The sequence below is a fragment of the Electrophorus electricus genome, chromosome 8 (genome assembly GCF_041902795.1).
Source record: "Electrophorus electricus isolate QZ-2024a chromosome 8, ASM4190279v1, whole genome shotgun sequence".
NCBI lineage: Eukaryota > Metazoa > Chordata > Actinopteri > Gymnotiformes > Gymnotidae > Electrophorus > Electrophorus electricus.
Window position 1 is genome coordinate 3,624,556 of NC_137504.1, and position 15,445 is coordinate 3,640,000.

The 15,445-nt window shown below is 50.0% G+C and overlaps 1 protein-coding gene and 1 long non-coding RNA gene across 4 annotated transcripts in view; both read left to right on the plus strand.

Moving 5' to 3' along the window:
* Positions 1–15,445, plus strand: part of bcr (BCR activator of RhoGEF and GTPase) — a 66,505-nt gene that overhangs the window by 15,466 nt on the left and 35,594 nt on the right. The window lies entirely within an intron of this gene.
* Positions 5,434–10,327, plus strand: LOC145658936 (uncharacterized). The gene is made up of 3 exons (XR_014124822.1): positions 5,434–5,521; positions 9,323–9,550; positions 10,080–10,327. It is a non-coding gene; the product is annotated as an uncharacterized LOC145658936 (long non-coding RNA).

A 15,445-nucleotide genomic window follows, 5' to 3' on the forward strand; every position in this document is an offset into this window, starting at 1 on the left:
GTGCATGCATGTGCTGACTAGGTACACACCCTGTTTCTCTCTGATGGGTATAGGGCCCACAAAAGCTAGAAACATAAAATAGCGATAAATCCAAACCACAGTCACAGTTCCTGGTACGGTCATAGATGCGAGTCCGTTTGGAGGAGTTAGCCAGAACTGTATCATGTTTTGTCCCTTTTCCTGCTGATGCTGACTATTGTGGTGAGAATTTAAGCTCGTATATGTTAGCTTTGACTTTAGTGATCATAAAGGCCTCAGTACTGTTTCTATTTTAACTCGTAGGATGGAATGGTGGTGCCGTTTCTGGGGCCCCTCCTTCGTGTCCCTGGCTGGGACATGAACCTGACAATAACCTGTTAACTGCATTTCTCTTGTGCCTTGTTTATTGCTCTTTGTTTTTATTTCCAATGTGTTGGGGCTCACGTGTATATTAATAAAACCTCAGTCTTTGGCTCGCACCTTCGATCTAAGGGTCTCCTTGTCTCGATCTCCAGTGCCTTTGAGACAGTGAGTCTCTGTAACTTTCTCTTCCGTTGTCGTCGTGTCTGTAACTACGTTCTCGCTACACGGGTCACGACTGCACAATCGGGTTAATACCGTGGCAAAGGAATGGGCCGGATGGTGTCCATAGTAACGATCGGTTCTGGGCTGATGCTGGTGGGCTGATGCCCCCTCCCTGTCGATTGCCGGGGGGGATGGGGCGGTGCTCGATCTTGATCGAGGGACCGTCTGAGCATGTGCGGAGGTTTGGACGCCAGTGAGCACGCGCACTCAGCAGGCCTGCGGCGGGTAATGACTCCAATGGAAACCATGGAACGAACCTTGTGAGCAACTGTGTGCATGCTTGTGTGTGTGAGGAACAGTAGCTCAGAGAGAAGTGGAGGAATGCAGGGGTGGAGGAATGGATGAATGGAGAGAAGCTGGGGTGGAGGAGCGGAGGGGTGGGGCGCTCTAGCCCCGCCCCCTATATCTCTCACTTCCTCTCTGCAGATAAGAGATTACAACCATCAAGGGAGTGAGGAACACTGCAGCTATATTACATTATATTACATGACGGAGCCGCTCTCACGGGTTATGGAGGTTGTTATTGATCATTTCAATTAAAAGTAGATTGAGTGAGTGAGTGAGTGAGTGAGTGAGTGAGTGAGTGAGTGAGTGTCTGTCTGTCTGTCTGTCTGTCTGTCTGTCTGTCTGTCTGTCTGTCTGTCTGTCTGTCTGTCTGTCTGTCTGTCTGTCTGTCTGTCTGTCTGTCTGTCTGTCTGTCTGTCTGTCTGTCTGTCTGTCTGTCGCTCTCTGGTAGTGTGTTTGTGAGCATTACATTGGGTCGATAACGTTTCTTGTTAGGTTCCTTTGTGCTTTGTTGAATGAATTTATAGGGGGGGGGGGGGGTTAGACACTTCCACATTCTGCTCGTAGGAGAGTGAAATGGGGCAACGTGCCTGTATTTGCAGGGCATACACAAACACACCAGGGCGGATTCAGGCCAGAGCCTCTAGCACCTGCTGGTAAAGCCTCATCAGTGTGAGAGATGTCGTACATCCCTTTCAATAATACACTCTGCTCCTCACTCATCACTGCCCTCCTCACAACATCTCCTCTCTCTCTCAGGCGCACACACACACACACACACACACAAGGAGGTGCGGAAACGGAGAGGGAGAACGTGCTAATGTGTCTGGGTTTAGCGAGGCAGGTGGTGATGGAGGGAGCTAACAGCTTGGAAAACGACAAGTCCGAGCCGAGCGTTCTGTGGCCGCCGATCCTCTCCTCACCCTGTCTCCACGTGTACGCGACGCACAGAGCGACTTTATTACGTATGTTTATTGGTTAGTATCGCCTTGGAGGTTTGTAGCGACCGCAGGCCGTACGTTTGCGTTGGCCGTTCTCCAGCGCTTCATCCTTGGGCGACGCCGCTCCGGGTGACGCTGACCAGTGGAAAATCGTCACCAAGATTACTCTGTGTGAAGCACTCATACCAGCGTGACGCCCACTACCATGCCAGTACCGTGACAGTGGCATGGCTGGGTCGAGACGGGCGTGCGACTCAAACAGTGTCCGGTCAGAAACTCAGTGATGGGCAGTGCAGAGCGGACTAACTCTTGGATTCACTGCGTACGTCTATTAGGGGACGTTAAAGAGTCAGTGAACGTAGGTGCTTTTTTAATGAAGTATGTGATGAGTGTACGTTTGACTCTGTGTCTGCCGGGATACTGGAGGTAGGTAGTATTCTTTTACAGAGATGTGTATTGGTGTGATTTATTGGTTGGAATCCAGGAACTACCAACTACCTCCCCCAGTGTTGGACAGCATGTGAGTGTAGTGGGGTCAAGGGTTATCTGCTGTAATGGAGAATGGTTGGGTCCAGGTCTTCTGGGGGCGTCTGGTCTCCGTTTGGGAGTGGGGGGAGGGAGAATAGTTGCTAGGCCAATAGGGACGGAGGACACTGCATGGGGGGGGGGAAGGGGGAGAGAGAGAGAGAGAGAAGGAAAAAGGGAGGTAGTGAAAGGGCAAGAGGAAGCGAGCGGAAAAGTGGGAAGGACGGAGCAAGAAAGAGTGGAAGAGGGAGAAAGATGGTGAGAATGAGAGAGGGGGAGGATATCACATGCTGGTTCACACACACTATCCGTTCCCCACTGTTGCATGAGTCTCTCTTTGGGACAGTGAGTGAGGATCATGTGAGTACACACACACGCGCGCTAAAACGGGAGACGGCGTGAATGATGTGGCTGGTGGCCTGTGGCCTCTGCTGTAGATTCCCAAGATCGCCACTACTCATCCCAGGTGGAGCGCCTGGGCCGCGTGGTTCTCCGACATTTCCCTTTTCACACGCTCCTATTATTCTTCGCTGACATTTAGATACAGGATGTTTGTTCTTTGTCTTTTTTTCCTCTCTCTCTCTCTCTCTGATGATTTGTTTGTATTTGTGTGTGTGTGTGTGTGTACACACGCGTGTACGGTGTTCGCACCTGTGTGGAACCTACAGTTTGTGTAAACAAACCCGAGAAACTGCTGCCGTGGTAACGTCTGGACCTGGTCTCTGGGTCCGTCTTCCCATCTGTGTGTGTTGACATTTTCCGGGAGGGGGAGGACCCGACACATTCCATTCAGCCCCTTTTTTTTTTTTTGATTCGTTCCGCTTCCATGGAAACAGCACATCGGGAGGTGTAAGTCCTGCCCCCGTGGGTGGAGGGTCGATTTACCTGCAGGAGGGCCCGTGTATGGCGCAGTGCCGTCAGCGGAGGGGAGCGGGGTCACAGAGGTCAGCTGGATTCGCGCAAACAGGCAGAGAACCCGCGTTGCCCCTCTGTATGCGCCACAAAACTGTTGACCGGATGCTGGTAGGCTCGGGGTTTGAATCGGGGTAAACTGATCCTTCCAGCAACAAGCGGATGGTGGCGGTGGAGGTAACAGTGAGGCACTGTGTTGGGTAAAGCCTTTTGCACTGGTGTGTGGGATTATCTGGTGGGTGTGGTCTCGTAATGGCATGGCTGATTAGGGTCTGCTGGAGCGCTCTCTGATGTCTCGTAAGATTATGGCTGCTTGCTTTTTGCCTCTGGACCTGTGCTGCCCTCTGATATGCCTGCTCATTAATGTTTGATGGCTGTACGTTAGGGCTGTCTGCCTGCTCACACACACACACACACACACACACACACACACACACACACACACACAGACAGACAGACAGTGCTACCACCCCTCCAGACACACTGGTTGAGGCTCATAAAAAAGTCATGCAGTAGACTCAACCCAAAAGCACTGAAGGTGGGTATTTATTTGCATGTCCGATTAAAAGATTTCTGTATATTGGTGATGTCCTTGTCTCAGACAGTTTATAGGCTCAGCCTGCTAGACGCGCTTGATTAACCGCAACTCCTTTCTTTGGCTGTCCGTTCAATGTCAGCTTTGTTTTAAGTAATTTTTACTGTATGTGAGACTTTACTGTATTAGAGGTAACTACCACACTGCGTTCACTTTCTGCCCCAAGCTAAATCTAATAATTGATCTAACTGCACTGTTAAAACCTAACGGTATTGTTTGGGCATTTCAGTTTTGTTTGCCAGTCCTGTGTTTCTGTTGACTACACATACTGAGAGGAACTCTAGTTCCCTCTGTTGTTTTCAGACACCCCCCATCGTGGGAGCTGTCATGTGGTAGTTTTTCTTGCTGACTTTGTGGTGTGCGGCGATGGTTCGTTGGCTCCGAAACCAGTGAAGCAGAGTGTGGCCAGTAGCAATCAGCAATAAACACTGCAAATGGCAGAATGGCGTGACTGAGCCTTTAGGAAAATGTGTGTGTGTGTGTGTGTGTGTGTGTGTGTGTGTGTGTGTGTGTGATTAACCATCTCGGCTGAGCCTGGGTCATGCATCCCCCGGGACGGAGGAGAAGGGACTTGTTTATTCCGTCTGCACTGTGAGAACAGTACATGCCCTCACCTATGGCCACAGTCAGTCTGAAACCAAGGTGCACACGCCCTCACACACACACACACACACACACACACTCACAGTCACGTACACTTGGGGGGGGGGATCATAACTATTACCATACAACCATAGGGGATTATGCAAATGTATGATAATAGGAGTGGACATTACAGCAGGAATACGCTACCCCTGTACGCTGACCTGACAGGTGGATCTCCCACCTCAAGGCTGTGTCAATAACGCTGTGTAATGAGACAGTAACTCAGGACCTCACTGTTTTTATAGTGATTGCCCCTGGGGCAATGCCTTGTTGTGTTTGCCCTGTAAACCCTCCCCCCAGCACTCCGTGGGGTTGGATAGAGCTAATTTTGTCCCCTCCCCTGCCCCAGCGAAGCCCCACCCCTGCCCCACCCCTGCCTGCTCCGTAGGGAGATTATTGGAGCGTGTGGCTCCCTTGGGGGAAGATTTGTGCCTGTGCTGCATCACGGGCCTAAAAATACCCCAGTGTTGTTCTGCGTCCACACACACACACACACACACACACACACACACACACACACACACACGAGACACCCACCAGGTCTTCGGGTGGACATGGCATGGGAGAAGCTGTCTTGTGATGTCCGGGGAGGGCTGGTGCTTTGCTCCCATGCTGCTGCTGTTCTTGTGAGATTTGCGTTTCGCTGAAGTTACCGTGGTAGCGTTTCACACGCATTTCTACCCTTGGGTGACTGAGGTTCGCCTCACCAAAACAACAGCCCTGCTTACTCACAACATCACAAGGCACAGTGAAGTTTACTTCCAGAATGTCGCATGGTTTCAGCTGTGGTGAGAGACCAGGAGGGCAACAGTTTTCTCGGCTTGTTGGTGAAGGGGCATCGGTGTGTGCAGACAGCTGCTCCCTGCGCTGGCAGAAGTGTCGGAGGCCCCGCCAGCCTGTCGACACGGTCCGCCCGCAAGCTGTGCGCAACGTCGGCGTGCGTCACCGTCTCCTTCCTCCCCATGCGGACAACGTGCACGTCTAATTGTGGTTCCGGCATTGTGCGTTGCGTTCTCCTCACAGAGCTGTACTGAGCGTCCTGTAGAAGTCAACGGTTCGTAGTCACTTGGCACTGGTACCATGTTTTTCATGTGAAATCTGTCCCATCCTCCACCAATGCTGGCATGTGTATGTGTGTGTGTGTGTGTGTGTGAGTGAGTGAGTGTGTGTGTGTTTGTGTGTGTGTTTATAAATGAATCTATGCAAGTGCATATATCTGTTTTGTGCTCTCTCTCTCTCTCTCTCTGGATGTCTCTCCTGCCGTGTGTGTGTGTGTGTTTATAAATGAATCTATGCGAGTGCATATATCTGTTTTGTGCTCTCTCTCTCTCTCTCTCTCTCTCTCTCTGGATGTCTCTCCTGCCCTGTGTGTGTGTGTGTGTGTGTGTGTGTGTGTGTGTGTGTGTGTGTGTGTGTGTGTTTGTTTAGGTGACCTTGTGGAGGGGTGACGTGTGGAGGTAGCTGACTTATGGTTACCATGCTCTCGCTCGCGCTCGTGCTCTCTCTCCCTCCCTCTCTCTGTCTCTTTGTGTGTGAATGGCTGTTCCTTTGGAGTGTTTCAGAGTTCGCAGTAGCTTAATGAAGGATAACTTCAGCTACTGTGCCTGCGTTAAGTGACTGTGATGGTCCTGACAACAACTCAGAGCTTCAGAGGGAAAGTCCCAGTGCATTCCCCCTGTCTGGCCAATACCGCTGTGATGGGGGAAGACACTCGCACAGTCCCACCCTGGCTGGGCGATGGAGAGATCACCAACGAAAGAGAGCCGCACTGGGCTTCCTGTTTCTCTGACTGCTCTGTTCCTGGAGCTCACGTGTATCAGGCAGTTTTGAGTTACCTCAGTATTAGCGACTGTACTTTAGTGATTTCTGAAGTTTTTGGACTGGAAAGCCAGTCAGGACTTACAGATGGCTCAAAGAAGCATTGCATGCTCTCTCTCTCTCTCTTTCTCTCTCTCACTCTCTCACTCTCCCTCCTTGTGTGTATAGTAGTCTTGGCCTGGGTTATGTGCCATGTGTTAGAAAGGCATGCTGTGTTAAGCTAGGACTGGCCTGAGCTCTGTCTCGTGTAGACTCCTCCACTGTGCTTCTGCTCCTTATAGTAGTGCTGCCCTCAGATCTGTCTGTTCTCAGATAGCTGTGTGTGTGCGCGCGCGCACGTGTGTCCCATTTTTCATCGGAACTGCCTTCGTGTGTGCCGTAAATGTTTTATCGTCCTTGGAAATGCCGTGTCGTTTGCGTGCGCGTGTGTGTGTGGGTGGGTGGGTGGGTGGGTCTCATGTGCATCTGGTACGTGATGGTGTGTAGGTTTAGAGATGAGCGCTTGGTGCAGCATTGCAAACGTTGGGTGGAGCATTTCTCTCCCTCTCTCTCTCTCTCTCTCTCTCTCTCTCTCTCTCTCTCTCTCTCTCTCTCTCTCTCTCTTTTCTTCTGTCTCTCAGTCCCTCCCTCTCTCCTCCCATCCCCCCCACTCCTCGTCTTTTGTGTGTCGTTTAAGGACACCCTCTCCGCTCCGTCGGGAAATCTCCTTTGTGTGGCCGATGTCTTGCGGCCCCGTGGAAGGCCAACAGGAAATGAAAGCTCAGGGTAGCGAGGGACTCGTAGGTGCTTGGGAGGCGCAGGGTGGGGTCCGGTCTGTGCTGCATATGAAATTTCACACCCCAGATGCCTTTTTTTTGCAGATTTGAGATCATCCAAGTCGTTTGGTTAATAAAAGTCATAACCTTGCTAATGGAGACTGGGACACAGGGCTGTTTGAAATGGGGGGGGGGGGGAATCCTGGTTTATTCCTGGGGTGGGGATCAGGGATGTGAAATACATGAAGTCCTCACATGTTACATCACCCCTGTTTGTTGTAACCCCCCAGAACTGCTACACACACACACACACACACACACACATTTTATAGAACCTCTGTAGAAGCTTTAAAACTAGTGCCAGATCTCAGCTCGATGCTGTCTCGTTGTAAAAGCCCCCACCCAGAACCTTTCCATTACAGCTGGTGAGAAACTTGAAGTCCCACGTTATCCCCTGCCTCATCTCGCCAGTCCGTAGAGATGTTGCCTTTAAAAAAAACAACAACTGTGCTCTTTTAACTACGATTAGATATATTAGTTCTCACTGGTGCAATGCAGGTCACATCACAGTGCATCCTCTGTCATCTTCATGCCCTTGTCTCTTTGATGGAGTGCATGACTGCTGTATGCCGTGGCGTGGGGGAGGTGTGGGGCATGGTCCCCCCTGGCCTTTATGAGGCTAGAGTAATGAGCTAGAGTGGGAAGCGAGGCAGAAGTATTATGCGCCCAAACCGAAAAAGAACGTAGACGTGACGCTGTTTGGTTAGATAGCTTCTGCCATGTTTATAAAGTGCTAAGCATGCAGAAAAATGCACATTCTGGGGGAAAAAAAAAAATCCCACAACCAACCATGGTCCAAAGTTGTCTTTTACGTTTGTTTTTTAAAATTCTTTTTAAATCACAACGATGTACGTGTCCGAGAAGCTTGCCGTGCAGTCCCTGAGAACACAACTGCCGTTTCCAGTGGGAAGGCAATAATGGGTGCGCGCCCGGAGAATGTCCTTAGCTCTGGGCCCTGTTGTCAAGGAAACCAGGGCCTCTCTCAGGAGAAGTGGCTCTGTTCAGAGCTCTGAGCTGGCTGCTTTCCAGCAGCAGTAAAGCACCTTTTCACCTACTGCCGTGTTGTTAATCCTGCCCTTGATAGAGAAAGCCCAGATCAGACCAGGGGCCCTGAATACAACCTCTGTATATATTTGCCACCTGTGCTTTTCTAAGACAATCAAACTTAAACCGGCATCTTAATGTTAAGCGGGAATCAAGAAAGCGCCGCTAATTGAAAAGCAGGTCTGCAGACGTTCTAATTACTGAGTGGCCTCGTTTGGTAGGGCTGGGTTTGTTTTTTTTGTTTTTTTTTCCATTTGGAGCTGATCCACGGTGTAGTAGGGTGCGTGCGTGTGTGTGTGTGTGTGTTCTTGCTGTATGTGATGAAATGTAATGTGCATGCTTTTGAGGGTGTTCCAGTTCTTGTGTTTGTCAAAAGTAAAGCTTCCTTGCTCTTACATTCTGTTTTGCTGATCAAAACCTTGCAAACCTGTAAACAATGTCATATTATGTAGCCTAATAATAAATAGATTTGATTTGATTTAAAAAAGACTTACCAAATTCCCCCTGTCAGTAACTAATATTAACCAAAAAAAACTCCCGGAGAAGACCCACCTTCCTTTTCCCGCTGATATCCAGGCAAGAGCCTATCACATTGCAAGTTATTAAGCACTCATAGTTTTGACCGGTTGCCTTGGCTACAGGCCCACAACAGGAGATATATGCTTCAGTCCAGTTGAGGGCATCCATGCCAGCAATGGCTTCTGGGTAAGAGAGCAAATGGTGGGGTCATAGTGCCAAGTGTCTAACACCCGGGCGGCTGTTCAGACGGAGATTACGGCTGATTTTGCCCCTTTGTCTGAGTCTCCTGTTTGCTGGTGATAAGAAACAGAGATTGCCTGCTACTGGTCTCTGTGAGGCTGCTTTTACTGCGGCCACGTCTTGTTGACTGTGTGTGTGCGCGTGTGTGCGCGTGCGTGCGCGTGCGTGAGCTTGCGTACATACACGCTTGTGTGCATGTCAGTGTGAGTGCGTGCGTGTGTGTGCGTACGTGTTTGCCTTTGTGAGGCTCTTGTCTGTTTGGAGAGCCCATAATTGGAGTAATGTAGTGTGCGTTTTTTTTTTTTTTGACAAGTACCCTGCTCCGGCTCTGGCTCTCTCTCTCCCCTCCCTCTACCTCTCTCCTCGCTATCCCCTCTCTATCTCTCTCTCTCTCTCTCTCTCCTCTGTCTCTCCTTTAGAGCCTGGTTTCGGATGGCATGGATGTCTTATCGAGAGTCCATTGCAGACTGTGGGTTTCTCTAGGTTCGTGTGGCCCTGTGTTAGCCACTTCACGAAGACCGTATCGGTTACCCTGCGTGCTCCCTGATAAAGGCGTCCAGTCAGGTTTCACCTCGCCCTCTCCCCTGGAGCCAGTGGCCATCAGTGCTCGCGTTAAAGGGCCACGCTGCATTATTACAGCCAATCTGGTGAGAGGAAGTGTGTGTGTGTGTGTGTGTGTGGGGGGGGGGGGGGTGGGGGGTTGTGGTTGTGAGTGCACCCTAATAAAGTTGGCTAGAGGAGTTGCCGGCTCAGCAATTGTGTTGCTGTCTCCATGGAGACCCATGTGGAGGACCATATGTTGGAATAAAAGTGGACATTTATGTTCAACAAAGGTGTCTACAAAGCCACAGGCGCCCTCTGACCCCCAGGGCATGCTGGCAGTTCTGAGGAAGCCTCCTACAAGACCTCTGCCCTGCTAGTGCCATACGGAATGATCTGCGGTTTAATATACAGACTTGGCATGTGGGCAGGGTGCCTTTATATTATTAACATTCATCCTCATAATGCTCTGTGCTTGCTTACCATAAGTGAGCTAATTTTTCGGCTGTGCACTTAGACTCCCTCCTGGGAATTGTTTCTCAGCTCTTTCTCTGTCTTTACTCTCTCATTCTTTACTTTTCTCTCTCTCTCTCTCTCTCTCTCTCTCTCTCTCTCGCTCTCTCTCTCTCTCTGTAGGGGTCATGGATAGTCTGCCCAGTCTACAGTTCCGGGTTGCACGCGGATGAATTTGTACTGCCCTTTCCACGGGGCAGCAGGGCTCTCCCGCCTCTGCTCTGGGCTCATTGGGGGCGGGCAGAGGGGAGGTCTTAAAGCTTTAGCTCCGCCTCCTCTGCCCCGATCACAAAGCCTCCAGGGAAGGCAGCAGGCCATGTCTGATGGAGAGCTCTGCTCATTGTGTGCTCTGAAAAGGACCTGATTACAGTGTGGAGAGCAAAGGGGGGCAGTTGCTGGGGTAGGGGTAGTAGGGTGGGGGATGAGGCATGGCCAGGGGCGGGGGGGGTGTTGGGGTTGGCGGGGTAACGGGACATGACCGTGCGTTGTTCTTATCTCTTAACTTCGCCCGTGGCTCCGAGCAGGGGAATAAACAAAGAAGCTCCAGAAACATCCTCGTTGTTCAACATCCTGACTGCTTTCCTTGGATCACAATGATTTAACTCGCCCCACGACTTCGCCGGCGTGTGCGTACTGCAGCGCGCGCGTCCACAGCGGCGTGCGTTTAAGACCGACCGTGTTAACCGCCTTCTGTCCGAGTGATGGTTATGGTTCCAGTCCTGTGGGTGATGGGATGTGCTAATTCGCCGTGCTGGTCCAAATATCCGCTGAGAGGATTTGACTCCCTTGCTCGGCTGGATCAAAGGGCTGGCAGGGTGATGCGGAGCAAGACATCGTCTCCTCCCTGCCACCCTGTTCTGGGAAACGCGAACCTTGTAGCACAAAGGAGGCCGACAGAAGTGACATAATCACATCAGATACTGGCCGTGCTCCCTGCTGGTTCTGTCCATCTCTGCCAGACCTGTGCCAGCTTTGCTCTGTGTCACACTTTCTCTCTCTCTCTCGCTCTCTCTCGCTCATTCTTTCAATCTTTAATTCCCGTTCTTTTTTGCTCACTCCCTTTTTCTTTCGTTCCTTCTTTCACGTGCTGTCTGTCCTGCTCTGTGTGTCTCACCCTTGAGCTCCCTGTGTCTCATTTACTTCTCCATCAGCGCCCTCGTTCCTGAAGGCTGCTTCACATGCCGTCATGGCGCAGATGCCCACACCCACTGCTGCTACTCTGTGAGAGAATCTTCTAGAGTCTTCGAGTTAAATATAGTAGATGATAACCGGTGTCCATTAGGAGCGCTCTTAAGATAAAGAAACTCCCTCTCCTGTGTGTCTCCTTTATTTAGACGTGCCTTGGAATTTCCCTCGCCTAATCAAGTTAGTGCTGATTCGGTGAAAGACGGCTGTTCGTCATGTGACACGTGAATCATCTTTTTGGGAACACCCCCTTTGTTGACATAGTAGGTCCCACCTTTAGCTCTGGGTCACGCTAGAGATTTGCGGTTGGTGATGCACTGAGAAGATATCACAACGTTTGAAGACATTTCTGTTCCAATACGTCTCATTTACTTTCTCTAAGGTTTGCTAATACATCGGACGCGTTGTATTTAAAGAGTGGTGTCGCATTTCGAAAAAGGCATTTAAATGTAAATTGGGGACGTAGGAGACAGGGCGAGAGAGAATCTCTCTTTGATGAACCGTCTCTCTCTCTCTCTCTGTCTCTCCCCACAAAACACAGGCATGTGCACAATCAGCTGATGTTACAATGCCATTTTAATATAATATTGTGACACCGCTGTTATTTACAAACAATAGTTTTGTTAATAAAACACGCAGTCGGCCGGCATTCTACAGGTACTGACAGTAACGCTAAGAAAAATAACGTGCGTCGAGCCGCAGTGATGTATGTGAAGACGAGACGGTGATACAGCCGAACCCTGGTGGAGGGTTACGATCGTGCCTCTTACTGGGTGGATGTGTGTCAAGAGTTCTGTTTGTTTGAGGTGTTTAACACGGATGATGAAATGAAACATCATGAGCAAGTTCCCATTAGCTACTTTATATAAACATTTGGAGGAAGGAGGTGCAGGTGGGGGGAATGGGTGGAGCTTAATCCTGATCTGCTTGTCTGCTTACCCATCCTCTTTTCCCTCTCCCATTTCTCTCCCGTTCCCTCTCTTCCGCTCTCCACACAGTGGCAGTAAGCAACTTACCTCCTTTAAGCCTTTTGTCCTATATAAGATAGAGGAGAAGGGCAGGAAAAGAAAAGAAAGAGGGAGAGTGGAGTGAGAGAGAGAGGGAGGGAGGGAGAGGCAGAAAGCAGGCTTGGGGGAGACGATGCGCTCTCTCTCTCTCTCTCTCTCTCTCTCTCTCTCTCTCTCTCTCTCTCTCTCTCTGTTGATAGCAGGGCTGGCGTACGTTGCTGTGCGTGTTGTGGTTCTGTCTTGTCACTCTGAGACAAAGGCTGATTAAATCCATAGCCAGGGGCTGTTGTCCTTGGCTGCCTTCCCAGATGCAGCCCGACCACTGCCGCTGTGTGTACTGTATCTCACAACATATACTGTGTACAAGCCCCAGATAAGAGAGTACTTCTGAAAAACAAATGGACACTTCTGTTCATGGCACATATTTTTGGAACACGGCTTTATTAAATATTGCAACTCCCCCCCCAATTTGTGTTTCAGTCGGATTCAAATATAACAGGCTGTTTGCAAGCTGTGGAGAGGGGGACATGACATTATGGTCTGCGCTCTGGTTTGGTGTTACAGACTAAGTTTTATTACAAAACAAACACTATAGAGGTCTTTTCTTTAGAGGTATTGTGTTGCCATGGAAGCAATAACTCATGAACACACTAATGAATAATGACGAACTGGTTTCAGGCAAACTTGCTATGCACGTAAAGTGCGGTTTTGGGATAAAGGGCTATCGTCATGAGTTCGCTACTGTCTCAACGTGGCTTACTTCAGCTTGAAGGATAAACTCGGAGGCTTTCTTGACTCAGACACTGTGACACCGTGCCTCATTTAGCACGTCCACGGAAACACCAGTTTATTCTGGTCTATATCCTTCTCCAGTGGTGCTTCTTATCAAATGAAACTCTGCGTGTGTATTGTTGCCACTATCTGGGATTCTTGTTTAATTGTCACTGCTGACTGTCATTCAGTTTGGATCTTTAGGGATCTAACTACACAGTATAAAATAGTGTGACTTTTTATCCTTGATATGTCTCGGTTCTCTGTGTTTTTACTGTTCATTTGCCCTTCACATGTGTGTGCACACACACACACACACACACACACACACACACAGACACACCTTGTTGAGTGTTGAAATAAGATTGTATCTTCAACACAATTGGACATGGTAGTGGACATGTTCAATTTATCTGACTGACCCAGATCATAACACTCCAGCACCGCGTCACCACCAGCTCCAAGACACCCCCCCCCCCCAGCCCACGTCTCTCCTGAGCAGAAACATGGAATATGACAGCAGCTCATAAACACACTTGCATTGTTCCTCCCAATTGGCCAATATGGATGAATTAGGTTGGACACCCCCAGGCATTACTCAGTTGCTGCGGTGCATGCTGGGATTTGGCAGGGATGGGATAGTTTGTCTCCTGGGTGACGCTAGCCCCCTGCTTCTCTATCTTGCTTGCTTTTCCTACCTGCAGAAGGCTTGCATGGCTCACGGAGAGGTGCACTACGACAGATGCCCCATGCTCTTTCTCCAGAGGGGGTGGGGGGGCGCGTTTGGGGTAATAATAGTGCTTGTGCATGTCCCCGCCACAGCTGGCTGGTTCCCAGGCCGTGGAGAAATGGAAGAATGGAGGGATGGCCATCTGTGTGGAGCTGGGGGAGGATGAGAGAGAGAGAGAGAGAGAGTGCAAGAGGGAGGGGTACTGGAAGAGTGCAAGGATGGAGGGAATGCAGAGAGATGAGTGGGAGGGTGGGTTTTATGGCAGCTAGACTGCTATGAGTCAGAGGACAGTGTCACACTCATGCAGTGAGGTTACACACACACACACACACACAAGCGCAGCTGGCTATGTTCCATAATACAGACACACAGCCACGGTGTATGAGTAAGCAAAGGTGAGTACAATGCGCAGGTACACAGGTGTGGGTGATTGCTGGGTGACTTGCATCACTTGGGGGGGATTGTGTGTTCTGTTCTCATTTAAAGAAAACACTCAAACACGAATATTGCAGAAGTGAAAGCTGCAAACTAGTGCTGTTAAAAGCCCCATCAGATCGTCTTTTCACCGTGTACAGTGCACGACGCTGCAACACGCGTCATCTCTCCAGAGTCACCCTCATATATTCTCTTAGCACCAAGGAGAACCAGCCATTAGCAACCGAATCGCTGTGTGTGTGCGCGCGTGCGTGTGTGTTAGTACCGTGAATTAGTTGGGTAACTGCTTCAAGTGCACCGAGCTGTATTCCATTTTCATACAGTTCAGTGATACCTTGCTTTATAGTTCGAATAACTCCACTGTCTCTGGGAGTCTGCGGTGAATGTGCGGGTGTGATGGGCTTTGGTACATATTTCAGTCTGCCGACACCATTCAGTCCCGTCGGTGTTGCATGTTTGCAAAACAGCTCTGCTAAGGACTTTAGAGAATGACTTTTGGCCTCTCTGAGAAAGAAGAACTGAGTCAATGAGCTGCACATTCCTCCTTTGCTGGTGAGCTTCAGGAGACGTTGGGTGTCCGTATACTGATTTGAAATCAGTTTAGCTGCTTGGGTCATTATGATTAGCATATTGAAGCTGATCCCGTGTCAGGTTATACCCCATTGGTGTTGCTCCTGGCAGCCTGTGGAATGCAACACTGGGACCAGTGTCTGGGAGCCACCCTGCCAGTGGCTAAGTCCCCTTTAAACCTTCATAATACATCACATCTTTCTCAGGAGATGCCTGAGCTGTGCCTCCAGGCAGGGGTGAGCCAGCTCTCTGCTGCACGGGCCAATGGGGCACGGTGCCGCATACTGTCTAATCAGAGGAAAATTAATGCCGTGTGCCGAGCAAAGTGGGTCACTCGGCTGATGAATAGCAAGGAGATGCGAGCAATAAAGGAAGAGAAACACTGTGGAGTGGCAGAGGAGACGGTGAGGAGACACACTGTGGAGTGGCAGAGGAGACAGTGAGGAGACGGTGAGGAGACACACACTGTGGAGTGGCAGAGGAGACAGTGAGGAGACACACTGTGGAGTGGCAGAGGAGACAGTGAGGAGACACACACTGTGGAGTGATAGAGGAGACAGTGAGGAGACACACTGTGGAGTGATAGAGGAGACAGTGAGGAGACACACTGTGGAGTGACACCTTTAAGCTGCGCAGTGGTGTTCTGCAGGGTGCGTCTTGAAGTGAGATGTATACACACGCACAGACATCAAAGACATTTGTATTGTGTTGTTTACTTTTCTATTCCATTATATTCTGTTCTGTTGTACAACTTGCATTACTCAGTATTCAGTACATTGTGGGTGAGTTTT